Raw genomic sequence first — 16090 nt, forward strand, 5'->3', positions numbered from 1 at the left:
GGTTTAAAGGATTATACTCACGCTTTGCTCAGTCATCAACCAGTTGACTGAAAATATACTATTAGTATTTATAATTCGAGCAATATTAATGTTACGATTTTTTTCGTGAATCCACATCCCCCCTGGGGAGGATGGGAAAGAATACTTCCCCAGTATCCCTGCTTGTCGTACGAGGTAACTAAAAGGGGCTTTTTTTGTCTCCAGTCTTTCTCTCTTTACTGTCGTCTTCTGCTCCTCTGTCTTCTGTTCATAATGTTTCCGTGAAACCACTGCAAAACTCAATCACATATATTAATTCTGTGAATGGTTTATATCTGATTCCTACGAGTTGAGCTATATAGGGTTAAGTTGATGATGCGATAGTTTATTTAGGTAGATTGCATTGATTGGTGGTAGTCATGTCAGTAGTTAACAGTATATATATATATATATATATATATATATATATATATATATATATATATATATATATATATATATATATATATATATATATATATATATGTGTGTGTGTGTGTGTGTGTGTGTGTGTGTGTGTGTGTGTGTGTGTGTGTGTGTGTGTGTGTGTGTGTGTGTGTGTGTGTGTGTGTTCTAAGTAATCCCAGTTAAGGTAAACTACAGTACATATTCTTTAATGTAACTAAGTTTACTGACTTCGTTAAAAATCTTTTCGTATTCATGTTAGTTTTGTTGTGTAGCAATGTAAAATAACTGCTTCGAGGTGAAACATGTGTCCAGGACTGTCAGCTTAAGAAACGTTAATCATTTTATTCCCCAAATTAGAACAATTGTTCAAAGCTCTTATGTTGCAAAAGTTAATTAAAACATCGGAAGAGATGAACTGGACCAAGTGTCCACTGTCCTCACACCTTACTTGAACCACGTACGGTACTTTAGTGTTCTGGTTATTGGGTTTACTGTTTGTATATTGCTGAACACTAAATATTCCCATTATTCCAGTCAGTTTAGGAAATACTGGGAATCCTGCAACGTATGGATGACCGCTTTCCTCTAGGGTTTTTGAGTAACACCTTAGTTATTGCTGTTGTACTTGATGGCCATTATTTCATCAGCGAAGGGTTAGGTCATAGTAAGTTACGACGTATGGAAGCAGCAGTATCAAATGTAAGCTAATTTCATGTGGTTTATTAAAGTCCTTGTCAAAAAATCATATGTAACTGTATAATGGAATCTAGTCTGATATTGTTTTCATTCTTTAGGTAATTAGCAGTGCAGTATCAGCGTCTACGTATGTAAGTACAAACTGTATCCGTTCTGTAGTTTGTTGTGTCATTCAAAGGTTGGTTCATTACTTCATTCTTCACGTCTCTTTTATTATTTGAATTACATAGAGCACTTATCCACGAAAATCAGCTTAATTTCCCCATAAGGGCGGTCTTTCGAATGTTGATATGAGTCATTCTTATTTATTTTTTTTTTTATTTTTTTGGGAGGGAGTTCGAAGGATATCTGAGATTTGGCTCCTCAGATATGCAGGGGTTTTACAGATTAAACCCCTTGAATATAGTGATATCTTTTGCGTTATTTCTTGCTGACACCAGACGATCATAGGAAGGAGAGAGAGAGAGAGAGAGAGAGAGAGAGAGAGAGAGAGAGAGAGAGATTTTCTTAGTCTATCACAGGAGGTCCATCCAAAGGAACATAAAATCTCCTGGAAACTTTTTTTTTTTTTTTTTTTTTTTTTTTTTTACATTGGACAGGAGTGAATTAGTAATAATGGTGGACTAAGTAGAGGAGTAGGAATTAGTCACGTCCATTTCTGTTTCCCTTGTGTCTGTCTGTCGATCTGCGTTTGCCTAACTCCTCATCAGTGTTACACAGTGTTTATGTTGATATATTTCCAGCTCTGTCGTAATAGATCCTTTTAGCCATTAGTGTGTTTTGAAAGAGGCGCTAAATGCAAGGTATATGAACAACACCTGTAATACTTTCATGGTTTGCCATCGCTCTCATGGTCGGGATAACTCTAGTATTGGTTTCCAGCATATGCCAGACGATTTTATTCATCTATAAGTGAGTCATAGGAGCGTGATTTGTATGTGCTGTATGTTCACCTTTCTTTATTAGTCAGTATATCAGAAGTTCTGTGTCCACATATCTACCGGTATCTGTGTATATATGTTTTTACGTCTGTCCTATTCATCCATTCATCCATTCATCCATGCAGTCAGCCATCTATCAGTCCATCTGTGTGTGTGTGTGTGTGTGTGTGTAGGTATATGGTTGCAATACGTCAGCGCTAAAGGGCACACAGGGCAGATAATATGAAGTAAACCCATCCCGCCCAAAGGTTACCGCCCACCCCTACTTCAGGTCACTTACATTACTACTCGGGGTCAGAGGTCACGCTTACCCCTTCACTATCAGGACGATTTCTTTATTTTTCTCCCTCCTGACGATTTTATTTAGCTGAGGATAGACTTGGAAGGGTTTAACGCCAGACAAGAAGGAAGGGCGAGTGGGGGAGAGCTGTGAGGGAGAGGGTAACCGAGGTTGAGATGGAGGGGTAGGGTTGGAGAGGTATATGAGTGAGGGGATATGTTGGTGAGGGGGAGGAGGAGAGGGTAACCGAGGATGAGATGGAGGGGTTGGGTTGGAAAGGTATATGAGTGAGGGGGTATGTTGTTGAGGTGGAGAGAAGAGGGGGAGAGGGTAACCGAGGATGAAATGGAGGGGTAGGGTTGGAGAGATGTATGAGTGAGGGGATATGTTGGTGAGGTGGTGAGGGGAGGGGGAGAGGGTAACCGAGGATGAAATGGAGGGGTGGGGTTGGAGAGTTATATGAGTGAAGGGATATGTTGGTGAGGTGGAGAGGGGAGGAGGAGAGGGTAAGCGAGGATGAGATGGAGAGGTAGGGTTCGAGAGGCATATGAATGAGGGGATATGTTCGTGAGGTGGAAAGAGGAGGAGGAGAGGGTAAGCGAGGATGAGATGAAGTGATAGGGTTGGAGAGGTATATGAGTGAGGGATATGTTGGTGAGGTGGAGAGAAGAGGGGGAGAGGGTAAGCGAGGATGAGATGAAGGGATAGGGTTGGAGAGGTATATGAGTGAGGGGTATGAGCCTGAGAGAGATTAACCTAGTTTCGTTGGACGGGGTGACATGGAGGTGATGCGTTTGTGGCTTCCCCTTCCGATATTAAATCGGCTGGCTGAAATGGATAGATAGATAGACAGACAGACAGATGAATAGATAAGATGTTTCCTAAGTAGGATAAAAGCGTTAGCAAGGATAAAACATCATTGAACTGGAGAGGTTACCAGTCATCCACCCACAGCCAGTACGGGTCATTGGAGGTCACTTGCGTTATGGGTCGGGGTTAGAGGTGAGAGGTCATGTTAAACCCACCATAACAGTTCTGACTTACTGCTGCCACCAGACGATTTTGTGCTTCAGAAGGGACCTCCTCTCTCGCAGAACCGGGTGTAGATGTTATCTATGTTCTTCATACCAAACGACTTGCATTATTCACGTAGCTAGCAACTGTGCGTGGCTTTCTGCAGGGAAGATACTTAGCGGGCCGCCCATCGCCAGTTGCTTGATAGTCGCGAAACTCATAGCTCCAGATTTTTTTAGTTCCCTTCTTACCTGTAGCCTACCCGACGTTAGCCCATTCATTCTGTTGACTTGTTTGATACTTTATTCCTGCTATGGAACTGGAGAGGGACGCCTTCATGTGTTGGCACTAAGATAACCGGACATCGCCGCCCGGTCATACAAACGTCCATCAGTTTCCTCCCTGTCCACCGCAAGGAGGATTGTGGGCTGTAGAAGAGCACTTGAGCCAGCAGTCCACTGGGTTAACGTTCTGAGTCTGGGGCCACAACACAATGTTCTTGCCACCTGTAGACGATTATATTGAAGTTAGGAAAGACCTCCCCTATGGGACGGGTTAAGTAAAGCTTAATGTAACCCCTGAAGTTCAAAAGGTCTACCCTAAGCTGAATAAAATCGTTTTTTGGTTGCAAGAATTTAAAAAAAATCCGTCACCGCACTGGTGTTATGTCCAACACTGTACTGCCTGAAAGACACTTATTCTCCCCGACAAGGAGAGTATGTTTTCACCCATGTATGTTTGTTTGTCATTTTTTCTGTTATCAGGATTACTAAAGAACTTAAAGAGAGATTTGGACCAAATTTGGTGGGTAGATAACCCATGTCCCAGGTAACAATCGATTAACTTTTGGGACCGATCCAGATCATATTACAGTTTCTGGATCCGGAAAACTTTTTTTTTTTGCGAAACGCTAATCAGTGATGAGAAAACCTAACCCATTATGATGAATGATTTGGAAAGTATGTTGCAATTGTCGGAGAGATGGCTCCACTGAGTGCCCCTCTAGTTGCTGATGTTATGGCGTCAAGCTCGTGTGAATCGTGAACCAGGTGGACAGCAGTCTTAACATGCCCCTCTTCTGCAGTCCGCCATCCTCCTTTCTGGGGATCAGGGAGTGCCGTATTTGAGAGACGTTCGTGTGACCCGGCAGTTGAGTCACCCAGTTTTAATGGTGCCATCACATGTAGACGAAAGACACTGCGTACATATTCTTGCTACATGACCTGCACACCTCCACTTCTGTTCAATAATAACTACTATTCTTTGACTTTGGCCTGCCCACCCACCCTAGTTAATCTCTTTCTGTCTCTCAAAGATAATCCCAACATTGACCTTTCCATTGCTCTTTGAAGAAGGTTTGGTTGATTTTCCATCGATTTTGTCAGTTTCCAGGTCTCACAACCGTACGTCATAGCTGGGATTATACATTCATCATATAGTTTTCGTTTCACACGGACTTGCAAGGTACTTTTCATGGTATCTCTATGTTCACCGAAAGCTTTCCATCCAATTGTAATTCCTCTCTCTCTCTCTCTCTCTCTCTCTCTCTCTCTCTCTCTCTCTCTCTCTCTCTCTCTCTCTCTCTCTCTCTCTCTCTCTCTCTCTCTCTTTTATGGTCTTTCGTTAGTTTTAGTATTTGCCCCAAGTCATTGTACTTCTCAACTTCTTCAAGCGTTACTTCATTGATTTTGATAACGCTCCTTGGTGTATGTGGGTTAAACATTACTTTAGCTTTTCTTCGGTTCATCTTTACACCTACTTTAGACTTTATTTAGGTCATTTAACATCTTTGCAGTGTCCCTTCTGTTTCTGAGATTAGGACAATGTCGTTTGCATATCTTAAATGGTTATGTTTTCTCCTTCTGTGTATACTCCTTTGTTCTTCCAATGTAACTTTCTGAAAATGTTTTCTAGGCATGCTGTAAACAATTTTTCTTGAAACACTAGCACCCAGACATACGCCTTTCTCAGTCGTAATTTATTCTGAGTCGTTGTGTAACTTAAATGTAGAAGTTCCTTCTTTGTATGTTCGTATGTACTCGAGCAGTTTTACGATGTTTTTATTTAAGCCTTGTTCCCGCAGTGAATTAACAATTGCTACGTGATCCATTTGAGTCGAAAGTCTTTTCGTAATCGACAAGAATATGCAGTGGTTTATTATACTAAAGAATATCTATCTGTCTGTTTATGTCTAATGACTTACTCTTCTGATAAATTACCTGTGTAAAATTGAGGTTTCTCTCTTCATAATGACTTACTGTTTGTCTATCTTCTTTATCTGTGTATATCTTAATGTTTATACATACATACATACATACATATATATATATATATACATACATACATACATACATATATATATATATATATATATATATATACACACACACACTTGTGTTTGTGTGTGTGTGTATGTATGCATGTATGTATATATATGTGTATATAATTATAATACGCTACAGTTTGTCTGTCCATTTGTCTCTGACTTTCTGTGTATCTCTCTGCCTGTTTATCATATCTCTTCCGTATCCTAATCCCGCTACACCACTGTAAGTACTCAGTCCTTGATTCTATCCCACTGCATCCTCTTGCAGATATCCCACAGCCTTGTTCTTTCTTCCTTCCTTAATGAGAGAGAGAGAGAGAGAGAGAGAGAGAGAGAGAGAGAGAGAGAGAGAGAGAGGATGAGAAAATGTGAGAAAGTGAGAGAGGCGGGAGGTGGGAGGAAGCGAGAATGTACGATGAGAGTGTGCAGGTTAAAGAGGAGGGAGAGGAAGGAAGAGGATGCGGAGGAACTGAGAGAGAGAGAGAGAGAGAGAGAGAGAGAGAGAGAGACGAATTAAGGAAGCCATCCCAACCATCTGCCTCCTTACATAAAATTCGATTGGAGGTTTGGCCGCTCACGTGACAACTCGGCCCCACGAACTTCCGCGTCCCTGAAGGAGATGCCGATTCGTTGAGGTGGGAACTTTTTTTTTTTTTTCCTTTCATTCGTCCCCTAACAACATATTTTTCAGTTTTTAAGACTTTTCAGTTTTTTAAGACTGGGGACGAATTGGTGCTTTTCATTTACCGTTGAAGTCCGTTTTTCCACTTTCAGAAATTAGTAACGGACCTTTTTTTTTTATATAATTCTTTCCTGGAATATATTTTTCAACCCATGCAAAAATTATTGGCCATTTGGGGTTTTTCATGGTCTTCAAACGTTTAATGGAAATGAAGGACGTGTGTGTGTGTGTGTGTGTGTGTGTGTGTGTGTGTGTGTGTGTGTGTGTGTGTGTGTGTGTGTGTGTGTGTGTGTGTGTGTGTGTTCTTACCTATTCTTACCTAATTGTATCTTTACAGGAATGAGTCAAGCTCGTACTGTCCCGTGTCTTAAACCATATTTATCGTACATATCCTTAAATTTGTGAATTGTTTTGGCACACACTATTTCATTCGGTAGTGCATTCCATTGATCAATTGCTCTGTTTGGGAAACTGAATTTCCTTACGTCTTTATCACCTCTCTTCCTATGCAGTTTTTTGCAGTGTCCTCTTGCTGATGCTTCTCCATATGTTAAGTAATCATTTATGTCTATTTTCTCCTTTCCTGATATGCACTTATATAGCATTATCATGTCACCTCTTTTCCTTTTCTCCTGTAGTGTTGGTAGATTCAGTTTATTTAGTCTTTCTTCGTAGCTTAGGTCCCTTAAGCTTGGCATCCATCTTGTAGCGGCCCTTTGAACTTTTTCAATCTTGTCTATATGCTTTTTGAGATGAGAACTCCAGACTACTGATGCATATTCCAGGGTTGGTCTAATGAATGATGTTATTATCCTTCTTAGCATGTCTTCATTTATGTATGTGAATGCTATTCTCATATTTGCAAGCAGTGTATACATGTTCCGTACCTTCTCGCTGATGTGGTCAGCCGGAGATAGTCTGTTATTGATAATCACACCTAGGTCTTTCTCTCTTTCTGATGTGTATAGGGTTTTATTTCCTAACTTATAATCCCAATCAGGTCTTTTTCCACTTTTACCAAACTTTGATTACATGATACTTGTCCACATTGAATTCCATTTGCCATGTACTACTCCATTCATGAAGTTTATTTAATTCTTCTTGTAGCTCCCTACAAGAGTCTGTGCTAGTAATTCTCCTTTGTATTTTTGCATCATCTTCAAACATATTCAGATAGTTCTCATTTCCAGTGTTACTGTTTATATCATTTATATACACTAAAAACATGATTGGTGCCAGCACCGAACCCTGTGGTACTCCACTGGTCACTTCTTTCCATGATGAGTAGTTTCCTCTTAGTACTGTCCTCATTTCCCTTTTTATGAGAAAGTCTTGCATCCAACAAAACAGTTTGCCTCGAATTCCTCCTTGATGGTACAGTTTCCATAAAAGTCTTTGGTGTGGTACTGTGTCAAAAGCTTTCTTGAAATCTAAATAGATACTGTCCACCCATCCTTCCCTTTCCTGTATTGTGTTTGTTACTCTGTCATAGTAGCTCAACAGATTAGTAACACATGATTTTCCTTTTCTGAAACCAAACTGTCTTTCTGTTATCATACTGTGTTCTTCTAGATGATTTACCCAAGCTTTTCTTATAAGTTTTTCTAATACCTTGCTTACAACACTGGTCAGTGACACTGGTCGGTAGTTGAGAGGATTTTGTCTATTTCCTTTCTTGAATAAGGGGACAATATTTGCTTTTTTCCAAATATCAGGTAGTTTACCTTGACTCAAGGATTTCTTGAAAATTAAAAATAATGGTTTACTTAACTCCTTTGCACATTCTCGTAATACCCAACATGAAATTTCATCAGGACCACTTGCTTTTCCTCTGTCTAATCTACTTAACTCCTCCTGTATTACTTTTTCTGCTATTTGTATATCTGGTAGTATGTGTGGACATGCGTGTTCCACATAGACCTTGTGTGTGTGTGTGTGTGTGTGTGTGTGTGTGTGTGTGTGATATAACCTTTACAAAGACTTAGGTGACGAATTAGCGTTGTTTTTATTTGTCCCTTGACCATTAAGGAATTTGTCTTTTTTTTTTTTTTCTCTCTCTCTCTCTCTCTTAATCCGTATGAAAACTAAGGACGAATTGATACTATATCTCTAACCACAGATTTTTACCTTTATGAAAGAAATGAAAATGGGGAACGAATGATAGCGATGTGTGTTGAGCGAGAGATGGTGATTGGAAATACGTTGTTTGAGAAGAAAGATATTTATAAGTATACATGGGTGAGACAGGAGGGTGGAAGGGTTGTTGATAGAGCTTTGATGGACTATGTGGTTGTGTCTAGGATTGTAATAGGAAGATTGTTGGATGTGAGAGTTCTGAGAGGGGAGGGTGGAGGTATGTCTGACCACTACCTAGTGGAGGGAAAGTTAAGAGTAGGTAAGAGATGGGTGAGAGCTAAGAGGGTTAGGTGTGGCAGGGAGGTTTTGAAAGTGCGTGAGTTGGATAAAAGAGAAAAAAAGATAGAGTATCAGGAGAAATTGAAAGATGAGTGGAACGCAGTGAAAGATCGGGAAAATGGCAGTGTGGAGGAGGAATGGCAGTTGTTTAAGATTGCTGTGGTGGGGCATGCAGAAGAGGTGTGTGGTGTGAGACGTGTGGATGGTGGTGTAAGAAAAGGAAGTGAATGGTGGTGCGAGGAAGTACGTATGGCTGTGGCTGAGAAGAGACGTGCATATGAAGTGTGGCTGCAGAGGAAGGACGAGATGTCATATGAAATGTATAAGGAAAAGAGGAATAGGGCGAGAAGGGCTGTGCGTGATGCTAAAGTGGCAGCAGATGAGAGGTGGGGTAGGCGGGTGACAGAGAATTTTCAACAGAATAAGAAAATGTTTTGGAAGGAGGTGAAAAGGGTGCGAAAGGGAGAGTCTGGGAAGGAAGAACGAGTAAAAGCAGAGGATGGAAGGATGTTAATTGAGATGGATGCAGTAAGGAAGAGGTGGGCGAGTATTTTGAAAGATTGTTAAATGTAGAGGAGGAAAGGGTGGCTGAGATTGTGGCAGATGGAAGGGTGCAAGGCATAAATGTGTTGGGAGAGTTGAATGATTCTTTGATCACGAAGGAGGAAGTGGAGAAGGTAGTAAAGGAGATGAAAACAGGGAAAGCTGCAGGTATGGATGGGTGTGCTGTGGAATGCCTGAAGGGTGGTGGAGTGACTATTGTTGACTGGTTAGTAAGAGTGTTGAATGTGTGCTTTGTGAAAGGTATGGTGCCAATTGACTGGGCAAGTGCTTGTGTGGTCCCATTGTATAAAGGCAAGGGTGATAAGTATGAATGTACTTGCTTTAGGGGTATAAGTCTGTTGAGTGTTGTAGGTAAGGTGTATGGTAGAGTGTTAATTATGAGAGTTAGAGAGGGTACAGAGGGAGTGATTGGTGATGAGCAGTGTGGCTTTAAGAGAGGGAGGGGATGCGTGGATCAGGTGTTTGCTGTGAGACAAGTGTGTGAAAAGTATTTAGCGAAAGGCAAGGATGTGTTTTGGGCATTTATGGATTTAGAGAAAGCGTATGATAGAATTGATAGGGAGGCTTTGTGGACTGTTTTAAGATTGTATGGACTTGATGGTAGGTTATTAAAAGGGGTGAAAAGTTTTTATGTAAATAGTAGAGCATGTGTAAAAGTGGGAAATGCTGTGAGTGATTGGTTTCCCGTGAGAGTGGGGCTGCGGCAAGGATGTGTGATGTCGCCTTGGTTGTTTAATATTTACATGGATAGTGTTGTAAGGGAGGTGAATGCAAGAGTTTTAGGTGGAGGTCTGAGTCTGGTGAATGTTGATGGTGGAGAGTGGAATCTGAAGCAGCTGCTGTTTGCAGATGATACTGCACTGGTGGCTGATTCAGAGGAGAGATTGAGACAGTTGGTAGAGGAGTTTGGAAGGGTGTGTGAAAGGAGGAAATTGAAAGTAAATGAGAATAAGAGTAAAGTGATGAAGTGTACAAGGTTGGTAGATGGTAGGGGGATGAATAGAGTTTTGAATGGCGAGTTGCTTGAGGAGGTAGAGTGTTTTAAATATCTAGGGTCACATGTTGCTGTGGATGGAAGAATAGATGCAGAAGTGAAGTTTAGAATAAATGAAGTAGGAAAGGTGCTGGGAGGAATGAAAAAAGTGTTTAGATGTCGTTCGCTTAGAATGGATGTAAAGAGAAGGCTGTATGAGGGTGTTGTGGTACTGACTGCGTTATATGGGGCTGAAACATGGAGTATAGGTGTAGCAGAGAGGAAAAGTTTGAATGTAATGGAGATGAGGTGTCTGAGGAGTATGTGTGAAGTGATGCGTATGGATCGAGTGGGAAATGATGAAGTGAGAAGGAGAACTGGAGTTTTCGGGAGATGGCTGGTAGAGTTGAGCAGAGGGTGTTGCGATGGTTTGGGCATATGAAGAGAATGGATAATGAGCGATTGGTCAAAAAGATAACTAGATCTGATGTGAGAGGTGTAAGGCTGAGAGGAAGATCACGAATAGGATGGATGGACAGTGTGAAGAGAGCGCTGTATGCGAGAGGGATGTCTGTTGAGCAAGGAAGAGTGGCTGTGCGTGACAGAAATAAATGGAGAGAAATTGTGAATGAATAAGTGATGACGCAGCCCTGAGGGGATATTCTTCCGCATTTGGTCTGATCAGCTAGTCAGGTCAGGTGCGGGTAAGGGGATGGGTCTGTTATGATGTGGCAGGGGTAAACCAGTTCTGCTGTCGGGCCCTGCTGCTGATGTCACTGATTGCATTGCGCAGTTGACCCTTGTGCGGTGTGGTGCGGTGAGGATCTGTCCGTTCTCCCGTGTGGGGCTAAGATGCGAATGAATGTGTTTGAATGGATGAGTAAATGGGGAGTGTGTCGTCCTGTCTCGGCTACCTCCCTCTCCTTGGGGGAAGCAGCCTAGGTATATAGATAGATAGATAGATGAAAGTTAGAGGCGTACTGGAATTCTCTCTCTCTCTCTCTCTCTCTCTCTCTCTCTGTGCTAAACCCAAAACGAAGATTAGGGACGAATTAAAGGTATTACTCGTGCCGTTATGAACACTAAGGACGAACTGGATTTTCTTTTAATTCGTCGCATTTTGAAAGTTAGAGACTGGCACTTTTTTCTGGCGCCTGGTGGTCAAGTGGCTTAGGCTCTCAACACTTATATGTTTTAGGGTTCAAGAGCTGATCGGTTTTATTGCCAACATAATGCTACTCGTGGAAGAACGACTGGTCACTCTTGCCTCAAATGTGTGCACTCTTTCGCCCACCCCTGGTCCTTTCCTCTCCTGATGCCACAGTGCAGGATTGGTTGATGGCTGGATGGATGTTTGTAAGGAGAGAAAAGGAAGTTGAGGCTCTGAACGCATTTAAACTGTTGCCGTCACCATTTATTTTATTTAGAAGGGGAGACGTAGGCATAACTTTCATTAACCCCTTCAGTTCTCAAGCTCCGTCCAAGAATCTAATTGTATGGTAGCAGCGAGAATAAAACAGAAAAATAGGTCATTGAGGTGAAGGAATCGGTGAAGGTTATGTCCATTTCCTTATCATAGATCTCCTTTAAGCTGAAGAAAATTGTCTGGTGGTCGCTGTATGTCTTATCATCTACTTCTTTTATGCCACCTCAGGAGCGTAGGGGCCGGGGCAACACAGCTTAATCCCGCCTTGCTCTCCTCTGTGTGGCATTACGTAACCAGTAAACACCAACATCCCTCAGATTAAAATTCGTACGGTAACGCACACACACACACACACACACACACACACACACACACACACACACACACACACACACACACACACACACACACACACACACACACACACACACACACACACACAACACACACACACACACACACAGAAAGAATATATAGATGTCACGGTATTCAAACCTGTAATAGAGATGGTTTCCAACTCTCTTACTGCGAGAACCCTGACTAAAATCATAAAATCGTCCGGCGGTAGTAAGAAGAGGACATTGAAAGGATTATTGACGCTCGTTCTAACTCCTTCATGCCGAGCGATCACTCCTATGCTCTGTAAATTGATCTGGTAGTAGCAAGAATAAAGTAAATTGCAAAGCCGCCACCGATTTGAGCGTTATGTAGACTGAGTGGTAAAAAGGAAAACCGTTGGGATGAAAATTTTGTACACATTAACCTCTTGAGTTAAGCGACACATTTTAAAATTTTATTCTGGCCACCTCCAAACCGCTTTATAAAGGAGATATTATGTGTAGAGATCAGTAAAGCATGTGACTAACGCCTCTAGTTTGAAAAGTCTCTCCCAAGCTAAATAAAACCGTATTAGAGTAGCAACAAAGAAGAAGAATACGTCATAGGAGTGAAGGAGTTAAAGGGATCTCATTAGCACAGAATAGGTTAAGGTATATCTGTAGAATAAATCGCTAAGGAACACGGGCCACGAGGCTTCCCGTGCCACTCAGAGCACGGCCAAGAGACACACACTTGACCTGTTCCCTTTCTTCCTTGAACCGCCTTGGAATGATGGGCAGGTTACATAACTTTTCAAATTCAGTTTTCTCTTTTATTTATTTATTTTTTTTTTAAAGTTTGGTTGGGTGTTAGGCGTATGAGAGATTGGCTCCTTTTTAAATTCATCATCTTCATCATCATCATCATCATCATTATTTTTTGGTCTGTCCTTTAGGATGATTGGATATTTGGCACTTGGTACTAACGGAATATTTCGAGTTTGAATTTCTGGTAATGGCGGTTTTATTGCCACGCTTTTGAAAAATTAAATTAAACGGTAAAAGAATTCAGTACTACGTGAGGCTCTCCATTTTTTTTCTCCACTTCTACAGGATAATTCGGCTGTTTCTGGTGATAGCTGTATATTTCCACTCTTTCGACAGTAGTAAATTTCGGCACTTCACTCCATCTCTCAAAATTTCTGTCAGTGCTTTCTTCCTGATTCGGTATTCGGCATTGGGTATCCGCGGGGCTTTTCTGGTGTTTGTGCCTCTCTCTCTCTCTCTCTCTCTCTCTCTCTCTCTCTCTCTCTCTCTCTCTCTCTCTCTCTCTCTCTCTTCTGAATACCACCCTAAATGAACCAGATATGTTAATTAGTATTAGTATGTCGATTTAGCGCGCGCGCGCGCGCACGCACACGCACGCACGCACGCACACACACACACACACACACACACACACACACACACACACACACACACACACACACACACACACACACACACACACACACACACACACACACACACACACACACACACACGTCACGTAAGCTGGTTATGACGCACATCCTTTTCCTTTCACGATAACCCTTTCCCCATGGCTTACTCTTTCTCCTTATCTCATTCATTCTAGACGATTTTATTCAGCTGATAAGAGGCCGGTCGTAAGGAAGTGGTCAACGAAGTCTACATCTAACCCCTCCAGCCCCAAAAGCCTCTCCCCAGCTGAATAAAATCGTCTGGTAAAAGTTGTAGCCCCATGTTCAAACGAATGTGAACACCGTGAACTGCAGGCTGAAGTTGTCCCTCCCCTGCAAGCCGCTATCATCCTTTTGGGGGGAGAGGGACCATTGCATAACCAGGCAGCTCCACCGCCCTGTTTTATCAGTGCCACTACGTGAAGGTGTTCCTCTTCAGCTTCAGGATACACTGTAGGACATCATCGTACTGAAGGGGTTAATCCTCTCTCTCTCTCTCTCTCTCTCTCACTTCCTGCTTGACTGTCCTCTCGGGCTAACAGACTATTTCCTCTTTTGCCGCCCCCCACCGTCCTCCACATTCATCACCACCACCGCCGCCACCACCACCACCACCACCACCACCACCACCACCACCACCACCACCACCACCACCATCAAATCACTGTCATTGTCGTTGTCATATCATCATAATCATCATTATCTTCATTATCACACTAATTATTATCACACTAACTCCACCGTCATCATCACCACCACCACCGTCGTCGTCGTCATCATCATCAAATCATTGTCATTATCATCGTCAACATCATCGTCTTTTGCGGTCCGTTGTGCTCCGTTGTCATCATCATCATAGCCGATTTTACCCTCTATCACCGTCGTCTCCGTTAGCATCAAATTATTATCGTTAGCATCGTCATCATTGTCTGTTGCCGTTCGTTGTACTACTTTGTCATCCTCACCACACCCGGTTCTACATCAAATCATTATCGTTATCATCATCATCATCTTTTTTTTGCAGTCCGAGGTACTCCGTTGTCATCCTCATCACACCCGGTTCTACCCTGCACTATCCAGCCAGAGCAAGCTACCACCAGCACAACCGCTTTCATCCCGTCCCATCCACCCCAAGCTGCATGGCTATGATTATCACAGCTGGCTCTGTCCTCTCCCCATCACCGGTGCAAACCAGAACGTACACATACCCTCCCTCCCTCTGTAATCTGTGTATCTACCCACAAACACCTGATTAAAAAGAAGAAAAAAGAAAAGAAAAAACCGATGTCAATGTCCCTCCATTTCGAGATTCTTAGACTAATACGGTTTACCCTTTCACCCCGAGTGGCTGTTTCCTAAGCTGACTAGATTATTTGGCTTCATTTAGAATATATTGCAAAGTGAGTTCTTGTGGTGAGAATAATAAAAGATTGGAGGTCTTAAGCAGAGGCAAAGGTAGATAATATTTTGTACCTTTCAATACCATCCACTTTTTTACCTGGTCATTGGCTAACCTCATCAAAGCCATCTATAACCATCCTTGATCATCCATAGCTATTCAGTCATCCTCTGCCTTCCACTTACAACCATCCACTATCATTTAAACTTACAACCATCCACAGCCATCTGGACTTACTCACAGGCGTCCACAACCATCTGCCATCATCCGTAACAACTTACAAACATCCACAACCTTCCATAATCATCCAGACTTACACATAACCATCCACCAGCATCATAACCAGTCACAAGCATCCACATCCATCTATGCCACATTTACTCTTAGGCATCCACCACCATCCACAGCCATCACAACCATCCAGACTTACCCCCGAGCATCCACAACCATTCCCGACCATCCATACTTATAACCACCCCAAACCATCCAGACTTACTCATAACCGCCCAAAACCATCCATAGTCTCCTGTAAGCATGCCCCTTTTTAGGTAAACATGCTCTCGGCCTAAAGACAAATATCCGGTACGTTTCTTCTCTTCCTCCATGCAGATTACGGAGGACACAACCAAACTAGAGCGTAATATTATCATGCACTCAGTTATAACCCCCTTTGCAGATTAACTTTTTCACTTTTTTTCTTTGTGGAGTTTCTGCCTGCTAATTCTAGACGTCTTTATTCGGGCCCTAAGAAACTCTCTATTATTGGGTGTTAATGATGGAAATTTAGAGGATGACGTTCAAGAAAGGGTACAGCCGGGAAGATAGGTTGCTGGTTCACTGTAAGCTGAATAGGGAAGTAAGCATGGACGTAAACATGTCACCGAATGGCAGTATTTATTCCCCACGCTAACGTATAGTTGTGAAACGTGGACCCTGCAAAAGGACAAAAGTCAAGAGTGAGAGCAGTGGAAGTGAGTTATATGAAAGGAACATATGAAGATGCATGGAAAGATAAACATGGAAATAAGGAAGTGAAGGAGCGCTGTGGTGTTGATGTGGAAGTGCTAGAAAATATTAGGAGAAATGCTCTGATGGTTTGGCCATGTGGAGAGACTGGAGAATGAGAGACTGACTAGGAGAGTATATGTTG

The sequence above is a fragment of the Coenobita brevimanus genome, chromosome 90 (assembly GCF_032717465.1).
Source record: "Coenobita brevimanus isolate Jiangsu-jjx chromosome 90, ASM3271746v2, whole genome shotgun sequence".
In the NCBI taxonomy this organism is placed as follows: Eukaryota; Metazoa; Arthropoda; class Malacostraca; order Decapoda; family Coenobitidae; genus Coenobita; species Coenobita brevimanus.